We start from the raw sequence: 23,716 nt of genomic DNA on the forward strand, positions 1-23,716 counted from the left end.
GAAAACACAAGTGTTCAAAATCTTTGGGATGCAGCAAAAGGCAGTCCTAAGAGGAAAGTATAGAGCAATACAAGCCTTTCCCAAGAAACAAGAAAGGTCTCAAATACACAGCCTAACCCTACACCTAAAGGAGCTGGAGAAAGAACAGCAAATAAAGCCTAAACCCAGCAGGAGAAGAGAAATAATAAAGATCAGAGCAGAAATCAATGAAATAGAAACCAAAAGAACAGTAGAACAGATCAACGAAACTAGGAGCTGGTTCTTTGAAAGAATTAATAAGATTGATAAACCCCTGGCCAGACTTATCAAAAAGAAAAGAGAAAGGACCCAAATAAATAAAATCATGAATGAAAGAGGAGAGACCACAACCAACACCAAGTAAACACAAACAATTATAAGAACATATTATGAGCAACTATATGCCGGCAAATTAGATAATCTGGAAGAAATGGATGCATTCCTAGAGATGTATAAACTACCAAAACTGAACCAAGAAGAAATAGAAAACCTGAACAGACCTATAACCACTAAGGAAATTGAAGCAGTCATCAAAAATCTCCCAACAAACAAAAGCCCAGGGCCAGATGGCTTCCCAGGGGAATTCTGCCAACTATTTAAAGAAGAATTAATACCTATTCTTCTGAAACTGTTCCAAAAAATAGAAATGGAAGGAAAACTTCCAAACTCATTTTATGAGGCCACCATTACCTTGATCCCAAAACCAGACAAAGACCCCATCAAAAAGAAGAATTACAGATCAATATCCCTGATGAACATGGATGCAAAAATTCTCACCACAATACTAGCCAATAGGATCCAACAGTACATTAAAAGGTTTATTCACCACGACCAAGTGGGATTTATCCCTGGGCTGCAAGGTTGGTTCAACATCCGCAAATCAATCAATGTAATACAATACATTAATAAAAGAAAGAACAAGAACCATATGATCCTCTCAATAGATGCAGAAAAAGCATTTGACAAAGTACAGCATCCTTTCTTGGTCAAAACTCTTTAGAGTATAGGGATAGAGGGTACATACCTCAATATTATAAAAGCCATCCATGAAAAACCCACAGCAAATATCATTCTCAATGGAGAAAAACTGAGAGCTTTTCCTCTAAGGTCAGGAACACGGCAGGGATGTCCATTATCACCACTGCTATTCAACATAGTACTAGAAGTCCTAGCCACAGCAATCAGACAATTGCACCCAAAACCATAAGATACCTAGGAATAAATCTAACCAAAGAGGCAAAGAATCTGTACTCAGAAAACTATAAGATACTCATGAAAGAAATTGAGGAAGACACAAAGAAATGGAAAAACGTTCCATGCTCATGGATTGGAAGAACAAATATTGTGAAGATGTCAATGCTACCTAGAGCAATCTACACATTCAAAGCAATCCCCATCAAAATACCATCCACTTTTTTCAAAGAAATGGAACAAATAATCGTAAAATTTGTATGGAACCAGAAAAGACCCTGAATAGCCAGAGGAATATTGAAAAAGAAAAAGCTGGTGGCATCACAATTCTGGACTTCCAGCTCTATTACAAAGCTGTCATCATCAAGACAGTATGGTCCTGGCACAAAAACAGACACATAGATCAATGGGACAGAATAGAGAGCCCAGAAATGAACCCTCAACTCTATGGTCAACTCATCTTCGACAAAGCAGGAAAGAATGTCCAATGGAAAAAAGACAGTCTCTTCAACAAATGGTGTTGGGAAAATTGGACAGCCACATGCAGAAGAATGAAACTGGACCATTTCCTTACACCACACACAAAAATAGACTCAAAATGGTTGAAAGAACTCAGTGTGAGACAGGAGTCCATCAAAATCCTAAAGGAGAACACAGGCAGCAACCTCTTCAACCTCAGCTGCAGTAACTTCTTCCTAGAAACATTGCCAAAGGCAAGTGAAACAAGGGCAAAAATGAACTATTGGGACTTCAAGATAAAAAGCTTTTGCACAGCAAAAGAAACAGTCAACAAAACCAAGAGACAACCGACAGAATGGGAGAAGATATTTGCAAATGACATATCAGATAAAGGGCTAGTATCCAAAATCTATAAAGAACTTATCAAACTCAACACCCAAAGAACAAAGAATCTAGTCAAGAAATGGGCAGAAGACATGGACAGACATTTTTCCAAAGAAGACATCCAAATGGCCAACAGACACATGAAAAAGTGCTCAGCATCACTCAGCATCAGGGAAATCCAAATCAAAACCTCAATGAGATACCACCTCACACCAGTCAGAATGGCTAAAATTAACAAGTCAGGAAACGACAGATGTTGGCGTGGATGTGGAGAAAGGGGACCCCTCCTACACTGTTGGTGAGAATGCAAGCTGGTGCAGCCACTCTGGAAAACAGTATGGAGGTTCTTCAAAAAGTTGAAAATAGAGCTACCATACAACCCAGCAATTGCACTACTGGGTATTTACCCCAAAGATACAAATGTAGGGATCCGAAGGGGTACATGCACCCTGATGTTTATAACAGCAATATCCACAATAGGCAAACTATGGAAAGAGCCAAGATGTCCATCAACAGGTGAATGGATACAGAAGATGTGGTATATATATACAATGGAATATTATGCAGCCATCAAAAGGAATGAAATCTTGCCATTTGCAATGACATGGATGGAACTGGAGGGTATTGTGCTGAGCGAAATAAATCAATCAGAGAAAGACATGTATCATATGATCTCACTGATATGAGGAACTCTTAATCTCAGGAAACAAACGGACTGTTGCTGGGGTGGTGGGGGGTGGGAAGGATGGGGTGGCTGGGTGATAGACATTGGGGAGGGTATGTGCTATGGTGAGCGCTGTGAATTCTGTAGGACTGTTGAATCACAGACCCACCTCTGAAACAAATAATACATTATACATTTAAAAAAAGGAGAAGATAGTAGGAAGAGAAAAATGGAGGGGGGTAATCAGAGGGGGAGACGAACAATGAGAGACTATGGACTTTGAGAAACAAACTGAGGGTTCTAGAAGGAAGGGGGGTGGGAGGATGGGCTAGCCTGGTGATGGGTATTAAGGAGGGCACATGTGAATGGAGCACTGGGTGTTATACGCAAACAATGAATCATGGAACACTACATTAAAAACTAATGATGTAATGTATGGTGTTTAACACAACATACTAAAATAAAATTTAAAAAAACAGCTTTTGGAACACTTAATGTATGGTGATTAACATAACATAATAAAATTTTTAAAAAAGTTTGTGGAACACTTTAGTTAGATAATTCCTTAACATGCACTGTGAGTTACCTTTCCAAGATAAATGCATTTTATTTTTATAGCAGTGATTTGTCTGCTCCTGTAATCAGAACCTGGGAGCCCAAGTCATCGTGAACAAAAGGCATGATTTTCTCTGGCTTTTGGTTCTTCACTCTCCCTTTGATACTGGTTTCTCTCACAAGGTGGCTGTGAGCGATGACAAATAAAAATATTACAGAGTGCTTTTAAACAATGGCATGTGTCAGACAATGACCTGAGGCATTGGGGCTCACCGTGGTCTTCCTCTTCTCTGTGGTCACGCATTAGCTTCGACTCCAGGTACCAAATCTGGTCATTAGCATTGGAGACAATGAATGCAGGTATATTTGCAGATACATTTGATTAGGCCCCAGAGAACAGGTACTTTTCCAGTTGGGGAAATGTCCTAGTTAGTCATCAGGTACAGGAGGCAACTATTCCATAGCAGATTAGGGGTGATTATGCTGCCGATATTAGTCATTTGTGCCTTAGATTACATCTGAGTCCATCCATACCAGGGATCTTTGCATTCGGGACCTTATCTGATTGTGTAGTGACATTAATTGGCCCCTGAAGGGATTTGACTGAATTTCTAGTACTGGTTCTTCCCTTACACTCTTTTTTTTTTTTTTTTAAGATTTTATTTATTTATTTGAGAGAGAGAGAATGAGAGACAGAGAGCACGAGAGGGAAGAGGGTCAGAGGGAGAAGCAGACCCTCTGCTGAGCAGGGAGCCCGATGCGGGACTCGATCCCAGGACTCCAGGATCATGACCTGAGCTGAAGGCAGTCGCTCAACCAACTGAGCCACCCAGGCGCCCTCCCTTACACTCTTGAAATTACATTTTAGGTAATAACCCTTTTTCTCTATTGAGCATAATTTTGCTCGTTATCTTTCTTTTAAATTGTGGTAAAATACACATAATGTAAAAGCTACTGTTGCAACCATTTTTTAAATTTAAACTCACTTAATGTGTAATGTATTATTGGTTTCAGAGGTACAGGTCAGTGATTCATCAGTCTTATATAACACCCAGTGCTCATTACATCACATGCCCTCCTTAATGCCCATTACCCAGTTACCCCATCCCCCCACCCACCTCCCCTCCAGCAACCCTCAGTTTGTTTCCTATAGTTGAGTCTCTTATAGTTTCTCTCCCTCTCTCTCTGATTTCGTCTTGTTTTATTTTTTCCTCTCTTCCCCTATGATCCTCTGTTTTGTTTCTTAAATTCCACATGAGTGAGATCGTATAATTGTCTTTCTCTGACTGACTTATTTCTCTTAGCATAATACCCTCTAGTTCCATCCATGTCATTGCAAAGGGCAAGATTTCATTTTTTTGATGGCTGAGTAGTATTCCATTGTATATATACATATACCACATCTTTATCCATTCATCTTATTGCAACCATTTTGAAATGTACCATTCAAAGGCGGTAATACACTCACATTGTACAACTGATCTCCAGAATTTTCACTTTGCAAAACTGAAACCCTACTCATTACACAACTTCTTCCCATTCTCCCATCTCCCCAGCTACATACCATCTTTTGAACACGAGAATTATCAATTTAATCTACTCTTTAAAAAGTTTCCTAAAATTCACTGGCCTACGAAGTTGACTTGGTGTTAGCCACACGTGCCAATCCAACCTTATTAAATTAAAATGTTTCCTTTCTCTTTTGTAAGTCCACATATCACTGGGCTAAGACACCAGATGCTCCCAAAGCAAGTACATTATGGTTTTTCTTCAGGTAAAATGTCTGACCATTTAACAAAGAATAAAAGTGGAATACTATAAACTGAATTTCATTGGGTGAAAATTTAAAATTCTCACAATATCTGTGCTAGGGAAATAGTTAACTCTCAAATGTTGGGGGAAGAGAAAACTGATTCCACAAATTAGACAGTATCTATCAAAATAAAAAATGTAGAGGGGCGCCTGGGTGGCTCAGTTGGTTAAGCGACTGCCTTTGGCTCAGGTCATGATCCTGGAGTCCCGGGATCGAGTCCCGCATCGGGCTCCCTGCTAGGCGGGGAGTCTGCTTCTCCCTCTGACCCTCCTCCCTCTCATGCTCTCTGTATCTCATTCTCTCTGTCTCAAATAAATAAATAAAATCTTTAAAAATAATAAAAATAATAAAATTAAATTAAAAATGTAGATATCTCTTCATCGGCTATTCAGCTGTGAAGCCTTTACCTATATATTCAGAAAAATAAAATATAACTTAAATCTGAATCAACAGGGGACTGGTTAAATACAGTACACTATATAATGAATTATTATGCAACTGTTAAAATAATGTGAGAGTTCTATGGGTGCTGATATAAGATCTAAAATATATTATTAAATGAAAAATTCAAGGCATGTGGAATGACAAACTTTTTGTGAAAAAAAGTATTTTACTTTTTTTTATTTCCTGAGAGAGAAAGAGAGAGAGAGAGAAAGGAGGGGGAGGGGCAGAGGGAGAGGGAGAGAGAGAATCCCAAGCAGACTCTGAGCTGAGCACCAAGCCCAACATGGGGCTTGGTCTCAGGACCCAAGATCATGACCTGAGCTGAAATTAACAGTCAGACACTTAACTGACTGAGCCACCCAGGCACCCCCAAAATCTTAATTTTATACACACACACACACATATCTCTTGGTGTCTAGAGATATAGTTCCTTTTCTGGAAAGATTCACAAGCAATTGTTAACAACGGCAGCTTGGTGGAAATAGGAAGGTGGTTGGGGGGTGGGGGAGGGGAGAAACACATTTAAACCTCTCAGTACTATTGGAATTTTTAAAAACATGTGCTTGTATTACTTTAAAATTGTTTTTAAATGTCAACCACATGGGGTGCCTGGGTGGCTCAGTCGTTAAGTGTCTGCCTTCAGCTCAGGTCATGATCCCAGGGTCCTGGGATTGAGCCCCATGTCGGGCTCCTTGCTCAGCAGGGAGCCTGCTTCTCCCTCTCACTCTGCCCCTCTCCCCTGCTCATGCTCTCGATCACATGCTCTCTAATAAATAAATAAAATCTTTTTTTAAAAAAATGTCAACCGTGTTATCTAGTCAGTGGAATTACAGGTCATTTAAATTTTACTTTTATCATTTTCTATAGATACAGAAGTACATTTTAAAAATCTCTATCCAGGGGTGTCTGGGTGGCTCAGTCGTTAAGCACCTGCCTTTAGCTCAGGCCATGATCCCAGGGTCCTGGGATCGAGCCCCGCATCAGGCTCCCTGCTCCGCGGGAAGCCTGCTTCTCCCTCTCCCACTCCCCCTGCTTGTGTTCCCTCTCTCGCTGTCTCTCTCTCTGTCAAATAAATAAATAAAATCTTAAAAAAAAAAAAAAACTCTATCCATTTGAAAGGCAAAAAATATATATAAAGTTTTATTTCATGCTTTAGATATTTGGGCAAATAATTACTTTCATGACTAGTTTAAGTGATATAGTCTTCCATGGTTTATGTGTCTACAAAAAACCAAGCCACAATCAAATCAACCAAACAAACAAACTTGCTTTCTCTTTTTTTTTTTTACCACAGCGCTTTATTTTCCTCACACAATGACACTTGCTGGGTCTAATGCTCTCACATGACAGTAGAAAACCTCAATTTGTTGTCATCTCTTGAAGAATTGAGAATTGTGTGCAAAAACTTTACATAAATTAAAAGGATGAATAAATTTACAGTTGTAAATGCAAACTGTTTTCCCACTCAAGGCAATTAGCAGCCCAGGGTGTTCTGGCAGGGAAACATCAGGTAAGAAAGCAAAGTGGGTCCTAAGGCTCTGACTTTCCCAACCCTGTTACCCTGTTAGACCTGCAAGACAGAAATGACAACTGGTTCAGGACTCTTGCCAGCCTCTAGAGAAATCCTGGAATAGGCAGCTCTTACACATTAATACCCTGCACAAATCAAGAACCTCATGGTCTTGCAGATTCTCCAATCAGTGGATTTCTCTTCTATAAACATGTTCTCAACCTCAGCCACGAAGTGACCCCCCCCCCCCCACCGAGGTGCTAAGGGTTTAAATCAAAGGTATGTACTGGGTATTAAGCATATACCAAGGAAACAGTTAACTTGGATACAAGATCAAGATCAGCAACAAGTTCTACAATCCAGTGCTGATATCTGATAGAAGCTTCAAGGACAAATTTATTTTCAAAGGCTTATTCCAGTTTCATGAGGCTAGCATGAGGCATATACATTTACCAGAGCAAATTTATAGTCGGGAATTCACTCATGCAGCAAATGCTACACATCTGCTAGCAGTCCATGTAGAAGCATTTGCCGTGGACAGTGGAGGGGCCCGACTCATCACACTCCTGCTTCCTGATCCACATCTGCCGGAAGGTGGACAGCGAGGCCGGGATGGAGCCCCCAATCCACACCAACTACTTGCGTTCAGGAGGAGCGATGATCTTGATCGTCATCGTGCTGGGTGCCAGAGCTATGATCTTCTGCATCCTGTCGCCGATGCCGGGGTACATGGTGGTCCCGCCAGACTGCACCGTGTGAGCGTAGAGGTCCTTCCAGATGTCGACATCACACTTCATGATGGAATTGAAGGTGGTCTCACTGATGCAACAGGGCTCCATACCGAGGAAGGAAGGCTGGAAGAGCGCCTCCGGGCAGCGGAACCGCTTGCTGCGGATGGTGATCACCAGCCCCTCGGGCATCTCATAACTCTTCTCCAGGACCGAGGAGGACGTGGCAGTGGCGATCTCCTGCTCGAAGTCCAGGGTGACCAAGCAGAGCTTCTCCTTGATGTCACGCACTATTTCCCGCTCGGCAGTGGCAGGGAAGCTGTAGCCACGCTCCGAGAGGATCTCCATGAGCTAGTCCATCAGGTCCCGGCCAGCCAGGTCCAGATGGAGGATGGCGTGGGGGCAGGGCGTACCACTCGTAGATGGGCACAGCGTGGGTGACCCCGTCCCCAGAGTCCATGACAATAGCAGTGGTGCGGCCACGGCATACAGGGACAGCACAGCCTGGATGGCCACATACATGCCTGGGGTGTTGAAGGTCTCGAACATGATCTGAGTCATCTTTTCACGGTTGGCCTTGGGGTTTGGGGGGCCTCCGTCAGTAGTATGGGGTGCTCCTTGGGGGCCACGTGCAGCATGCTATAGAAGGTGTGGTGCCAGATCTTCTCCATGTAGTCCCAGTTGGTGACAATGCCGTGCTCAATGGGCTACTTGAGGATCTTGCTCTGGGCCTCGTCACCCACATAGGAGTCCTTCTGGCCCATACCCACCATCACGCCCTGGTGTCGGGGTCGCCCGACAATGGACGGGAACACGGCTGCGGGGGTCATCAGCCCCAGCAAAGCCCGCCTTGCACATGCAGGAGCCATGGTCGATGACGAGTGCGGTGATCTCCTCTTCCATTGCGGTGGATGGAGGTGGATGCGGAGGATGCGCGGCGGTGGAACGCGTAGAGCTCGCCGGCTGCCGCCAGTGAGACCGCTCTATTCTCTTTTTTGACAAGAGAATAAATGACCTTTACTAAAAATCCCCTCAGTTTTCTCCTTGGTGCTCTGAAAGCAGTCTTTGTAGAAGCTTTGTAGTTTTATTATTTCTTTAAGCCTTCGTGCAGGATGCATCATTTCCTATAGATTTTGTTTAGACACTTTTGCTCAAAGATTGTGTTACTGCATTGAATAGAATATAACATCTGCAGATCCTTCAGGGTCTAAGGCACTTGAAGTTCCTGTGTTGCAATAAGATTGCCTTTTTTGCTTCTTGTAGTCCTGGGAGTTAAGCTTTATTACAAGTGAAAATATTCTGCTCTTCTCAGGTCAAAGAGATATAGTCTTAATATCCATACTCTGAAATTTAGTGCCATAGAAAAAACTGTCTTCCCACTTCTGAAAACAAGCTCAAGATTTCCACAGATATCATGCACCGAAAGTTAGGTAAGAAAATCGTTTCTTTTTTTCTGTTGGTGAAAAGACATATGATATTGATTTTCTGGTTATTAGAGTTAATATAATGTTTATCTCTGTGCATGAATAAACACATTGAGCAGTTATACAAAGCAATGCTGTAAGTCGACAAATAAGGCACACTGTTGTAAAATCAATTCTTAATGACTTTTTTAAAAAGAAGATGTTTTCATTTAAAATGGATTACTTTGAAAGACAATAAACAAAAGCCAAACTCACTTGTAGTTACCAGAAAATTAGAATCACAAAAGAGTCCAGGCTGCATTATACAATTTTTAATGGCATTCCTGACTGAACTTACCCCTACTATGTCCCAGCATAAAAAATGCAGAATGTACTTATTTAGAATTGAGTACTCATTGGAAAATAAGTTTCTGGCAAAAGCACAAACTATGTGTGGTTCCCATAGAATTAAACAAAAATAGATCTTGTTCAAAATAACAATAAGAATCCCATGGGACTGACTAATAAAAGATGGCTGGCACAATTTGAATTCCATTGCAAGGGCTACAGAGAACTTTAAAAATTGGTAACACAGTGGAATCATTTATCATTCTTTATAACTATGGCTGCCATCTTGGAACACTCCTGGGGACCATACCTTCAATAAGAGCTCAGGCTACTGACACACTGGGAAAAACAGAGGCTGCATCTTCTGTATTTGGGGTTTCAACAGACCTATAGTGGGCTATCCAGGCACCACAGTCGTAGGCATCATGCCGATCACAGCAGAATCATACCTTAGATACAACTTCTTGTTTAATTTGTGCTAAAGTTTCTAAAATGTCATTCCACAGATCAGTTGCTTTTCTTGTTATCAGATTCTAAAATAATATAATCAGAATATACTGTTCTTTAAGGTTTTTCAGATAAGGATGAAAATTATCAGGACACCTGGGTAGCTGAGTGGTTAAGTGTCTGCCTTCAGCTCAAGTCATGATCTCAGGGTCCTGGGATTGAGCCCTGCGTTAGGCTCTCTGCTCAGCGGGGAGTCTGCCTCTCCTCTCCCTCTGCCCCTCCTCCTCCTCCTCTCTCTCAAATAAATAAAATCTTTTTTTTAAAAAGCATGAAAATTATCATGTCACATAACATGAGATTGCATTCATATGTAGAATTTAAGAAACAAAACAAAGGAAAAAAGAGACAAACCAAAAAACAGACTTTTATTTTTTTTAAGATTTATTTATTTATTTATTTATTTGACAGAGAGAGCAAGCACAAGCAGGGGGAGTGGCAGGCAGAGGAAGACGCAGGCTCCCTGCTGAGCAGAAAGCCCAACTGGGGCTCCATCCCAGGACCCCAGCATCATTACCTGAGCTGAAGGCAGATGCTTAACTGACTGAGCCACCCAGGAGCCCCAAAAAACAGACTTTTAAATTAGAGAACAAACTGGTGGTTACCAGATGGGAGGTGGGTGGGAGGATGGTGGAATAGGTGAAGGAGATTGAGTCCATTTATCATGATGATGAGCACTGAGTAACGTATAGAATTGTTGAATCACTATATTGTACACCTGAAACTAATATAACACTGTACATTAATTATAGTGGAGTTTAAAAAATAAAATAAATAAAAATTAAAAAACAAATTATCATATCAGATTTTGTTCACTTTGTATACTATAAATGCAGCATAGTCCCAAACCCCTTCCAGTGTCATGTAATTTTTACTGTATTCAATAAAAACAATTGATTTTAAAAAAGAAACAGCTAAATGGCTATTTAATTTTTTTTAAAGTAAACTCTACACCCAACATGGGGCTTGAACTCATGATCCCGAGATTAAGAGTCACATTCTCTACTGACTAAGCCAGCCAGGCACCTCTGTAGTTTTTATACCTTTGTAAGAATTTTTATATAATAAACTCAGTAATCAGGAAAGATCCTTCATTTATAATATGTATCTTACAAAATATGGTCATTTAGAATAAAGATTCCTGCGCCTATTTATTTTCTGGGAAGAGTTTTCTAAGAGACGTAAGAAGGAACAGGTCCCAGTGAGGAATGCATGAAATGCAAGCCATTTGTGTGTGTATAAGTGTTAGTTAGCTGGCTTGCCCTTGCCAATGGCTGGATGGGATTATTCCCCACTCCTGAGTCCTTTCAAAAGAAAAGACAAAAATCCCTGCTGTTTGTTGTTTACTAGATCAGGTGACCAGGTCCACACAAGCTCCACAAACTAGGGAGGAGTTCTCTACAGGGACCTCACACCTGCTGGTGGGCAGGGCTCCCATCTTCCCACCTCCATGGTCTTTGAATGGCCATGCAGGTAGGACAGAGTCATGGCTGCTATCAGGGAAACTGCCTCTCTAAAAGACTCAAAATTGGGGGCACCTGGGTGGCTCAGTCAGTTAAGCATCTCCTTCAGCTCAGGTGATGATCCCAGGGTCCTGGGATAGAGCTCTGGGTCAGGCTCCCTGCTCAGCAGGGAGTCTGCTTCTCCGTCTCCCTTTGGCCCTCCCCCCTGCTCATGTGTGTTCTCTCTCTCTCTCTCTCTCTCTCTCTCTCTCTCTCTCTCTCTCTCCTTCTCACTCTTTCTCTCTCTCTCAAATAAATAAAATCTTAAAAAAAAGACTCAAAATTATTTGGACGTCACTGTAATATGTTTGTAGAATGACATTGTTATCAAGGAGCGTGGTGGCAGAGCAGAAAGAATATGGATTCTAACCTCAAAATCTTGGTTCTAGCTTTCCAGCCGTGTCATCTTGCACACATCATTTTACCTAAGCCTCAGTTTCTGCTTCTATAAAACAAGGATAATAATTGTTTCATAGATTTTTTTTTTGAAGGGGAGTAAATATGATATCATTTTTTAGTGTGTCTTGAATGTAAAAGGCTCTTTAGCAATTATTAGCTATTATTATTGTTCTTGTTGTGACTGTTGGCTATAATTTCCTTCTTTAATTGGTACACTTAAAATTTATACTCCCTCCTTGCCAATCCAGTATTTTTATTCTTAAGTCTCTCACGGTGCTGGAATGTTGATTAAACAACTGTCTCCCCCACCAGGTTGGAAGGGCCTTGGGGGCAGAGATCTGGTCAACTTCATCTTTGTACCCCTCCCTCTAGCCTCGCATTCCCAACCTGAGTTGTTTTCTGAACATGGCTGAATATACCAGAGCCTACTTAATGAAGCCTGCTTGAACCTTTTCCATTTGAAATTACTAAAAAATATGCCAGTGTTTCGGAAAGCCTAAATTCACCTCCAGAAATGCTTATGAAATGTATTTCAACACACGCAATCAATGCCAAGACATAATGGCAATGTCGAAGCACACAGCAGCCTCTTACTGCTGCTTACAGCTATTCATCAGGAAACAGCTGGGTGCATCCATGCATCTGTTCTCATCTGAAGCTTCCCCCATGAGATCTGTGATGCGCAAGTATCATCAGCCTCATTATGCAGGTGAAGAAGGTGAGACAAGTAAGATTAGTAAATGCCTTCCTGAAAGTCTGTTATTTAATCATTGGTGACACTGGCGCAGAACTAACATGTCCTATACTTCACCCCCTTTGAAATAGAACATTTATGTCTCGGGACTAAGCACTGGTGTACATATGGGGCCGAAGCGGAGAGGTGAACAGATAGCTGCTACTATTATTACTATTGCCAATGTAATTTCCTTCCCTGGCTGGAATTTGTTGTTTCCTCTTTCTGTTCCCGACACTCTGTTGGTACCTCTCTAATGGCATGTGGTAGACCATATTCTGTCAAAAATAATGTGACTTTTTTTTTTGAGAGAGAGAGAGAGAATGAGAGAGAGCACATGAGAGGGGTTAGGGTCAGAGGGAGAAGCAGACTCTCTGCCGAGCAGGGAGCCCGATGCGGGACTCGATCCCGGGACTCCAGGATCATGACCTGAGCCGAAGGCAGTCGCTTAACCGACTGAGCCACCCAGGCGCCCAAAAATAATGTGACTTTTAATTTTTCAACCTGAAGTACCCAAAGTGTCCTTTACAGAGTGCGGCTGATATTGTCACAAAGATTAGGGGTCCTTGATGGGTAGACTTTTCAGGGAAACAAAGGAAAAGCTGTGCATACTGCTCCATGGTTTGGGGAGGGCTCCCTTTGACATTAATCCACAAGCTTTAACAAGGAGGCAAAGTAAGACAATAAGTCCATGACGTACAAGGAGGGAATGTTACTGATTAAGAGACTTGTGTTTCCTGGGTAAAAGGAAGAAGGGTGGTTTCATACCTAATGTTGCTTTGGTATTTCTTACCATAATTGATTGCAACTGTGTAATAAAAATTTCCCCTTGCTTTCTTTATAAAAATCATCCTGAGAAAAGACAGTGACCCTTCTCAGCGCCTGGCTCCTATTTTGGGTACGATGTCTCCACCCTCACCAAAATGGGCTTCAGCTTGGAAACTTGTATAACTGTTGTAAAGTCACGTTAGGCCCAACTCTTGAGGCAGTGCCAGGCAGGACAGGAGGAAATGCCTCCTCCACTCAGCCATTTTCCCTGACACACACAAACACAAGTAGATTTCTGAAGGGCTGTAAGGGGACCATCCACCATGTTAGTGGGAACCCATTGGGGCTGGCCTTGCTAAAGGCAGAGAGACAACTAGGTAGGGTAGATGACGTTCTCCCTGCCATCCCAAATTCCTTTCCACTGGGCTAGCTGATGCCTGAAACTCTATGAACAGAGTTTCATCCCTTAGTTTCCTAATGAGGATACTTCTGAGAAAGGAAACAACATCAAACCTTGGTTTATTTTCTCTTTTCTGACTCTTTGGAGAAAGGAGTTGATCAAATTGTTTCTTGAAAGCAGTGTAATAGAGAATAAGGCTACTGGGTAAGGGGGTAAGGAGAAAACAGAAGAGGGAAAAATCTCTAGCCAGCTTCTCTCGGGCCATGCGGAAATGCTAGGTCCCTTCGTCCTGGGAACATCCTCACCATTTTTTTTTTCTTTAAGATTTTATTTATTTATTTGAGACAGAGAGAATGAGAGAGACAGAGAGCACATGAGAGGGGGGAGGGTCAGAGGGAGAAGCAGGCTCCCTGCCGAGCAGGGAGCCCGATGCGGGACTCGATGCGGGACTCGATCCCGGGACTCCAGGATCATGACCTGAGCCGAAGGCAGTCACTTAACCAACTGAGCCACCCAGACGCCTGGAACATCCTCACCATTAAGGGAAGAGTAAAGAATCCTAGAACCAGTCCTTTAAAGGAATTAGGGTGTTAGCTAGACTTGGAGATGAAATGTCATTTTCTGCAAGTCCTCTACAACTAAGTTATCTTTTGCTCAGGTTCTGATATAATGACTCATAGCCTAGAGGTTTTGGAAAGATATCCCTATGAGATAGTCTAAATTCTGAGTGTGGTCATTGTATCTAAAACAGGAGTGCAACCCCCTTTGCTAGAAACACTGCAAAACAGAAGCCATTCATCTTCCATAGCCCTGATCAACTGTTCTTAAGAAACTGTACACTGATAAAGTCTTCAGCACTGCTATTTTTCTCTCTCCTGGTCGATCAAGGGTTTCAAGGTCCAAGATCTCCGGCAGCCTTGTTTCCTTCTGTCTTTATCAGGGCAACTGCAGCAACAGCTATGGTGGTGGTAACTCTGATAGCCCTCCCTATCTTTGCCCCTCTTTCTCTAATTCTGAACTTGAATGTGGTCACCCCTTTCCTTTCAGAGATACCCACGGGAACACGATAGCTCAGGGTATTACTTTGCCATAATGCAAAACCACGTTGTAAGCACTGCAGTAATTCCAAAGTATTTGAAATTATCACTCAGACATGTGAGAAAGTTCACAAAAATGAAGGTGATACATACTTGCTTTAAAAAATAATCTGTTAGCAATATATACTATATATGCATATATATATCACATATAAAATAATATGTACTGTACTGTATACTTGAAAGTCGCTGAAGAGTAGATCTTAAACATTCTCACCACACATACACACACAAAAATGGTCAGGTGGGTGGGGGGAGTGGATGAAGGTGATCAATAGGCACAAAGTTCCAGTTGTAAGATGAGTAAGTACAGAGCAGGTAATGTTCAACATGATGACTATAGTTAACACTGTTGTATGCTATATTTGAAAGTCGCTAAGAGAGTAGATCCTAAAAGTTCTCATCACAAGGAAAAAAAATGTTTTTGTAACTAAATGAAGAGATGAATGTTAACTAAACTTACTGTGGTGATCATTTCACAATATATGTATGTTGAGTCATTATGTTGTATACCTTAAACTTATACAGTCCTGTACATCAATTATATCTCAATAAAACTGGAGGGAAATAAAGGTAACATGTGAGATGATGGAGATGTTAACCAACTTTCCTATGCTAATCATCTTGCAATTCATATGTATATCAAATCATCATGTCACACACCTTAAACATATAACGGTATATGTCAATTATATCTCAATAAAGCTAGAAAAAAATGCCTGGCTATTTATATATTGTCGGGAACACAAACAATAATAATAATAATCTAGTTTATGCTTGGACAGTGGTCTATGTAAGATGTTCTTTGGCTAAAATATTTTTCTTATCTTGCTCAATACTTGTATATAAGCTAAGTTGACATGGTTCACAGGAAGCTGGAGCTTCCTTCTAGGCTCAGAGATGAGCCTAGAACAGACCTCCATTTTCCATGTAACCAAACATTTGTGTGGCTCCTATGTAGCTTAGTAGCTTCCTATTGACACAGGAAACATGGCAGCTGAAGAAGCCTGTGTACCCCCAGGGCCAGTTCCTGAGAGCTCCTTCTTTCAAGTTCTTCCACATTGACTCCTGTTTTTTTTGAATTTTTATTTAAATTCCAGTTAGTTAAAATACAGTGCAATATTGGTTTCAGGAGTAGAATTCAGTGATTTGTCACTTACATACAACACCCAGTGCTCATCACATCCCCCATCTAGCCCATCTCCCACCCAACTCCCCCCTTCAACCCTTACTTTGTTCTCAGATGTTAAGAGTCTTGGGGGGCGCCTGCGTGGCTTAGTTGGTTAAGCGTCTGCCTTGTGCTCAGGTCCTGATCCCAGGGTCCTGGTATTGAGTCCCACATTGGGCTCCTTGCTCAGTGGGGAGCCTGATGCTTCCCCTGCTTGTGCTCTCTCTCTCTCTCTCTCTGACAAATAAAATCTTAAAAAGAAAATTTCACATATGAGTGAAATCATATGGTATTTGTCTTTTCTCTCCACCTTGATTCCTATTGAACCCTCTCCCTCAGTCACTTAGTTTATCCTACCCTGGCTCTCTAGAAATAAAGTCACTTCAGTTTATGACCTGGCTATCTCTAGAAATTCTCAGTGTTTTGTAGACATTTTCCTATTCAGCCTGCAACACCAAGAAAAGACCCACAAGAAACAGTTCCATTATTGCAACAGAGCAAATTTGGTGTCTACAGTCTAAAATATTTGCATACGGCAAGCTGATAACGCAGCAGTCACAAGGAATCAAAGCCTAATCCATTAAAATATGACTGCCTCATTCCTTTAGAACCCCAGATTTTTGGGGTGTGCCGTTGTGGTGGAAAATATGCAGAAATGTTTCTCAGTAAATAGAAAAAAGTAATTTAACCTTTCCGAGAAAATTCAGCAAGCGTGAGATTGTCACAATTAGAAGCAGTTGTCTTTTCCAAATTTAGGTGACCTTTTTTAAGTGGAGCAACTGAAGTCTAATTAAACACAAACAAGTTAAGGTTTCATTCAAGAACGAATATCTAAATTCCAAAATTATTTCAGTGCCAAGGCTTACTTTAAAAACTGAAAAAAATAACTAATAGAGGATTTTTTAAACACTGGACGTGCACACTTAAGTATTTAATATTGTCACAATGAGTATATTCCATGATTTTTTCAGCTACTTTCAGATGTCAAAGAAGTAGAAAAGACTTGAAAAGTAAAGTCATCGACAATGAGGGCTGCAATCAGGTTTGGCAGAACAGTGACCAGATTGTTTAGGGCAATAAAAGTATTCAGTACCAGACTGTCCCTTTCATCTGTGACTTAAGGGAGGGTTAGGGGATCAACAAGTGGCTTTTTAGCCAATTCCCTTCAGGAGCTCCACGGAGAGTATTAGCGTAACAAGAAGATCTGGGAAGGATCCAGCATGTTCTTTTCCCTGACCTGCTAGAAGAAAAGCCAAGAACCCCCTCAGGCCTGGTGTGTCCCCTATTCACCGTAGTTCCTCACCCTAGGACAGTTTACTAGGCTTACGGTTTACTCGCTTAAGAATAATAATAAAAATTCTTGCACCTAATGTGTTTTCAAAACACTTTCTTATCCTTTCTCACTTTGTCTTCACCCAGCCATCATCTCCATTTGCCAAATGCTGACCCAACTCATGCTCTCTGAAATCCAGGCTGCAACCACTCCTCAACCACCATGAGATGCTACGTTGAGATACAATCCATATTGGCGGCAGATCGGAGGAAAACGTCTGTGCCCCACCCCATCCCTGGCCCTCAAAGCGACCGCCAGACTAGAGTGTGGTTCCCTCCGGGGGTGGACAATCCACTTGACCTCTGGGGTGGGGATAAAGGACAGAGGGTTCTGTGCCATCCTGCCCCCAGGTCCCACCTTCCCAAGCTGAGTCGCTGCTTCAGATGAAACAGAATGTGCACTGTTGTAAACTGGCCTTGTGAGTTATCCCCATGTTTCAGCTGCACAGAGTGCATGCAATCAAGCTCACTGCAGAGTATGTATATTACAAGCATTCTAGCTCATATCTGATCGGTTGCAGTGCGCAGAACCCATTATGAGGTCTGGCATGAGAAACTCACATTCTGCCTTTTAAAACGTCCAATAGGGATTAGTTCCACCCTTGACCTAAGCTAAAACGAGACACATGAGTACATTTTATATCAAAGAATGCCAAGATAACTATGCAATGGGTTTCAGAGAAATATATCTCCACTTTGAAAGTGAGCCAGAATTACCCCCTGGAAAAAAAAAAAGTGCTTCTTTACCAAAGCCACATAAGAAACTTTAAAACTTTCTTTAGAAAACTCCTAGTTTTTGGTTGCAGTGGTGAAATATGAAACCCACATATCTATCGGAAATATCTATTGCTTCAGTAACCACCTTACTTTGGATAGTTACATGTCTCCCAAATGCCCCAGAGAAAGCGTTTTCCTGTTTTTTGAACAGGTGTAGATTTCTGCCTGCCACTATAGCAGTTTTCATGTTATAATTTCAGAATACTTTGAAATACTATTATTATCACTATATGTTTACAAAAAGGAAACTGTAGCAAAAAAGATAGACCAGCACTTATAGTCAGTGATTCTCAAAGTGTAGGCAGAGGGTCGCTGTGAGCCCAGAGATCTTTTGGAGGGTTATGTCAGGTCCTTCCTTTTCCAACCACAAATCTGGGTGAGGCAGGGTTTTCTTCATCTATGTACTTCAACAAAAACAACACGTGGCAATTGGTGTCAATGCAGAAGCAGATTGTTGAATCCAACTGCCTTTTGTTAGGCCAGACATCAAAGAGATTGGCAAAATGTAAAACAATGCCATTCTTCCCGCTGAATGTGTTTTTGCTTTGCAAAATACTGTTATCTGTCATAAAATATGTATTTGTTAATATGTTATAGGTTTCTATTGTCGCTTTAAAATGAAATATTAAGTATTTTTTAAATTTCTCATTTTTAATTTCTAATATGGCAAACAGCAATAGATATAACTCACATAACCAAAAGCTCTTTGGGGTCCTCAATGAATTTTTAAAGGAATCTTGATACTAAAAAGTTTGAGATTTGGGTGAAAGAATAAAAAAGCAAGTCAAATCATATTATCAAAAGAGAATAATAAGGTTGGATTTAAAATTAAAATGAAGATCACTGTTGTAGTTCACCGTTGTAGAATTAAAAAAGAAAAAAGATATTTTCAATAAAATTAAGAAAGAAAATAATGCTTTAGGCAAAAGATCCATATGCAAGGACCAAAGAATATGGGAAAACAAAACTCAGACAAGGGCCCTGTCCTCCTGAGACTTTCACAGCAATTTGTTTTTGAAGGAGACTTTGGATGTATTTGCACTATGGACTAATAGCAAAATGGAAAGGAAAAGAGTGTTGTTAGCAGTGGAAGTATTATGGGTGGATCAAAACATAGGTCTCAATCTGTCAGCTAAATTAACATGAGATCTCAGGTTGATACATGAATCGATTTTAATTAAAGGACAAGTCAGGATACAACCTAAATGTTTACTAACTGTGAATTGGTTAGAGTGATATACCCTTATGGTGCATATTCAGCCAATTATGTTCTGAGAAGAACATTTAATAACTTGGAAAAATGTTCACAAATATAAAGAGCAGGTTACAAAACAATATTTGGAAAAATATAAGTATGAAAAGAGGGGCGCCTAGGTAGCTCAGTCGGTTGTGTCCCACTCTTGGTTTCAGCTCAGGTCATGATCTCCTGGGTCATGAGATGGAGCCCCACATGGGGCTCCCAGAGAGTCTGCTTGAAGATTCTTTCCCTCTGTCCCTCCCCCATTCTCTCTCACTCTCTCAAATAAATAAGTTTATAAATAAATAAGTTTATTTATTTGAGAGCAAGAGAGGGAGCATTAGCAGGGGGAGGGGCAGAGGGAGAGGGAGAAGCAGGCTCCCCTCTGAGCAGGGAGCCCGATGAGGGGTTGATCCCAGGACCCTGAGATCATGACACGAGCAGAAGTCAGACGCTTAACTGACTGAGCCACCCAGGCGCTCCAATAAATAAATCTTAGAGAGAGAGAGAGAGAGACAGGAAGGCTACATACCAAAATGTTAATATTGGTTATCTCTGAATGATGAGTGATTATTATTACATTTTTTGTATTTTATTATATATTTAAAATTTCCCCCAAATAATAATAACAAAACTAATAATCCGACAACAAATTTGTTTTTGTAGAGCTATCTAATAACATTCTTGCTGTCTTCATGCAGTGGGCTAGCTAGAGCCATCTCTCCCCAGACAAGCCACACCCACTGACTCCTCCCTGCTTTTAATAAATAGCCCCGGGAAGTCAGTCCCTTCCTTCCCCTTACAAGGGCCACAGGAGCGCTCCGTTCTGCTTTTGAATTCAGCAGCTCCAGCATGTGCTAATTGATTTTATTCTGCGAATTTAGAATTAGGTAGTTGGGAGCCAAGTGAACTCTCCCTGAAATAATGAATGCAAATTAATGTGAAAGTATATCCCCAGGATTTCCTGTAACAATCTTTTATTACAGTGACAGTGAGGAGTTTTTACAAGTACTTATCATAAATAATGTATCGCCTCTGGTGGCAGGCTAGATCCCTTTTGTGACTGTTACTATGGGAACATCAGTGTCCACATACAGTTTAATTCTATTCCCAGAAGCTGAAATGAAAGTTGGCATTATCTTAATGTTACAGATGTGAGAAGTTAGGCATTCAAAAGCTAAGTAGCTGGCCCGGATCCAACAACAAATCAGAGGAAGAAGAGCTGGAATGAGTCTGTGGACACCCAACCCAGGACCCTTGTGGCTAGAGCTGGGAGCCTTCACATCATGTGCACGGTGACCTTGGTTTCCATGGACTCTCCTGTGCTAGGGTGACTCCAGGAGAGCCTATCGCAAGCCCAGGGTGGGCACCAACAGTCTTGTTACCTGGGGGCAGTTTATAGGAGGAAGAAGAGGGTGCCACTCCAAGGCTCTGAATTACCCGTAGGGGTGAAAGTCAACAGACAAAGGCTAAGCGTGACCCTTACTTTGCCCAAGTAGGAGAAGCCAGGGCAAGCAGGAAGCAAAGGGAATGTATGTGTGCATGAAAGAGAAAGTGCTAAGAAGCACTTAGACAAGTCAAAGGAAGGCGGTTTCATTTTAAATAAATGTGACAGAGAAGAAATGCAGGGCTTATTTAGATGGAAAGGTTAAGAGGTTTTTTAAATTGTCACAGGGCTGGAGTGACAACAGAGTAACTTTTCTCCTGCCATCCCCATTGTCACAGGGGAATGATGACCCTTCCTCAGCTTATCTTCTAATCCTCTGTTTTGGGTACAAGGAAAAAAAAATATTGAAAACCCCCAGAAAAGCTACATGGGGAAGGTCCTCATTTTATGTGGGAGTGATAGTCTAGGAAAACAAAGTTACAGTCATGTGACTTAACAAAAGTGAATTACTATCTTGCAAAATTGGTATAAAAATCTACCCTCTCACTACCCATCACTTTTCATCGTTTAATACTGTTTAACAATCATAATAAATAATAATAATGCTTTACATAAATAACAAATTACTAATAAAAAAGACTCTAATATGTACACCATGAAACTTTTTACTCTGGTCTTGAAAGAATTATAGGTCACTCTAAACCTGGGGTCAGCAAATACTTTCTTTAAAGGGCCAGATGGTAAATATTTTAGGCTTTGCAGGTTATATGGGATCTCTTTAAAAATGTAAAACTCATTCTTAGCTCGGAGGTACAAAAACATAATTTGCTGTCCCTACCCTAAGCTATGGCAGCAAACATAAGGGCCATAAAGGGCAGGCGGGCAGAGCAGACAGGCCATCCAGCCATCCACATCCACCTCCGGCATTTCCACAGACTTAGTCTATCCTGTTCCCATTGTAGCCCCAGCCCCTCAAACGGTGCCTAGTGGCCATTAGGCCTGAATATGTGGTTGCTGATTCAGTAAATGATGGCTGGGCTCTGACAGCTGGAGAGAAGTTGCCACTTGTTGAAAGTCTCCCATTTGGTATTGATTCCTTTCTACTAGGAATCTTAGTGTTGAGAGTCCACAGTAATAAGCCTTTGCTCTCTCCTGGCCCACAGGGGTATTATCAATAATAAAATGACTCAATATTATAACTTAGAGCACAATATGTCCTACATGTATGAGCATCTCAGTGGAAAAATGGTATTGAAAGGGAGTTATATAACAGAGGCCTCTTTTATGTGCAAATCATCCTGGATGGAGGAACACAGGTATTTCCTGATGGAGTGGAAGGAAACTAACAGTTCCTGAACCAAATTTATGCTAATGTGTTTAACACATTATTTCATATAATCCACATACGTCATTGCAAGGTAGAGGATATTACATTTTACGGGTAGAGAACTGAGCTCAGGGAGGTTGAATAACTTGTTCAAGCTCCAAAAATAAATATGTAACAAACCAGGATTCAAACCCAAGCCTGCCTGGTCCTAATCTTCAGGCTCCTTCTACACCTGACTAGGAGAGCGGTAGTATTTCTAGCTCTACCAACAATTTGCCTTGTGACCTTTGAGATGATCACTTCACCTCATTCATTAGACACAAATGTAAATAGCTACCCATCTCTCGGTGAGTCGAAAGAATTCATGAATGTTGCAAAACCAAGCACATAGCACTACCTTGCACTCAATAAATATTTGCTGAGTTTGAATTGTGTTGAACATCCGAATTGGCAGACACTCAGGAGAAAGGAGAGATAAATGCCTGATTTATCACCTGAGAGGGAGGAGGAAAAAAGTATGAAATGCAATTCAATGATTATGTAGACAGGGGTATAGGTTCAGGCAAAGTAGGGTGCAAGGCGGGATCTAGAGAGTAGAAGAACTTGGGTTTCTAGGAGAACTGACATAAACGTCACGTCAATTTTCAAAGGACTTTTGTTTTTGCTTTTGTTAGCAACAGAGCCTTTCTTCAGAAACCTTATTTTGAAGCCCAGTATAGAAAACAAATACAGAGCTATTCTTAGCCCTGCTCTCCGGTTTCCATGGTGTCCCCCAAGGAACTTTTATAGAAGCCCTCAGGCCAGCTCAGGGCACGGTTTGCAACTTCCTGTTCTTATATCTGCCTCCTTGCTCAACACCCAGTCAAACAGAGTATCTACAACTGATGAAGGCTGGTTGTTCCCTTTATGCTAATAATGGTATAGAGATCTACTCTGCAGAGTGTTCCTGCTCACGGTTGTCATGTTCAGGGGTGGAGGTGGCTGTAGGCCTGGTTTGATTCAGGCTTCCAACTATGGGGTCCGGAATATGTCTCTTGTTTTTTGATACCACGTTCTCTGTGAAGACGCCATTCTTAAGCCAGTTTGTTCTTTCTACTCAGGACAGAGATGGCCACCAGCAGTTTCGGGCCTCCGTCATCCCTAGTATCTACAATCTCGGGAGAGAATGACTCTAGGTTAATAGCACAAGACCTCTTGAAGATTTGACACCATCAGTCATGTGTTCATCCTGGTGCAATTACTTTGGGTGGAGTCATTCAGAATTACGATTGGCCAGGCCTGGCTCATGCACCCACCCCTAGAGCCAGGAGGAAGGCCAGTGCCAACAGCACGCATGGATCAAGAGGCATGGGAGTGAAGGGTGATGCCCCAAAGTGATACTGAGCAGAGGAAAACATATGCTCCCTCCAGTGATCAGAGACACAATCACAATAGCAAGCAAGCCCAAGACGGGGAGATCTGAAGACCAGGTTGACTGAAGTATTGATATAAGAAAAAGGTAGAAGTAGAATTCAGACAAAAGGCGAGAGAAGTCTCCTGTTAGTGTGGACCTGCATTTCCATAGGGGA

General features: G+C 41.4%; 1 pseudogene; it reads right to left on the minus strand.

Annotated features, from left to right (window-relative positions):
- Positions 1–6,751: 6,751 nt before the first annotated feature.
- LOC123835691 (actin, cytoplasmic 2-like) overlaps positions 6,752–23,716 on the minus strand; it is a 38,582-nt pseudogene continuing 21,617 nt past the window's right edge.

Source organism: Mirounga angustirostris, unplaced genomic scaffold (assembly GCF_029215605.1).
Source record: "Mirounga angustirostris isolate CCGP_5_RB_7025 unplaced genomic scaffold, mMirAng1.0.hap1 SCAF_12, whole genome shotgun sequence".
In the NCBI taxonomy this organism is placed as follows: Eukaryota; Metazoa; Chordata; class Mammalia; order Carnivora; family Phocidae; genus Mirounga; species Mirounga angustirostris.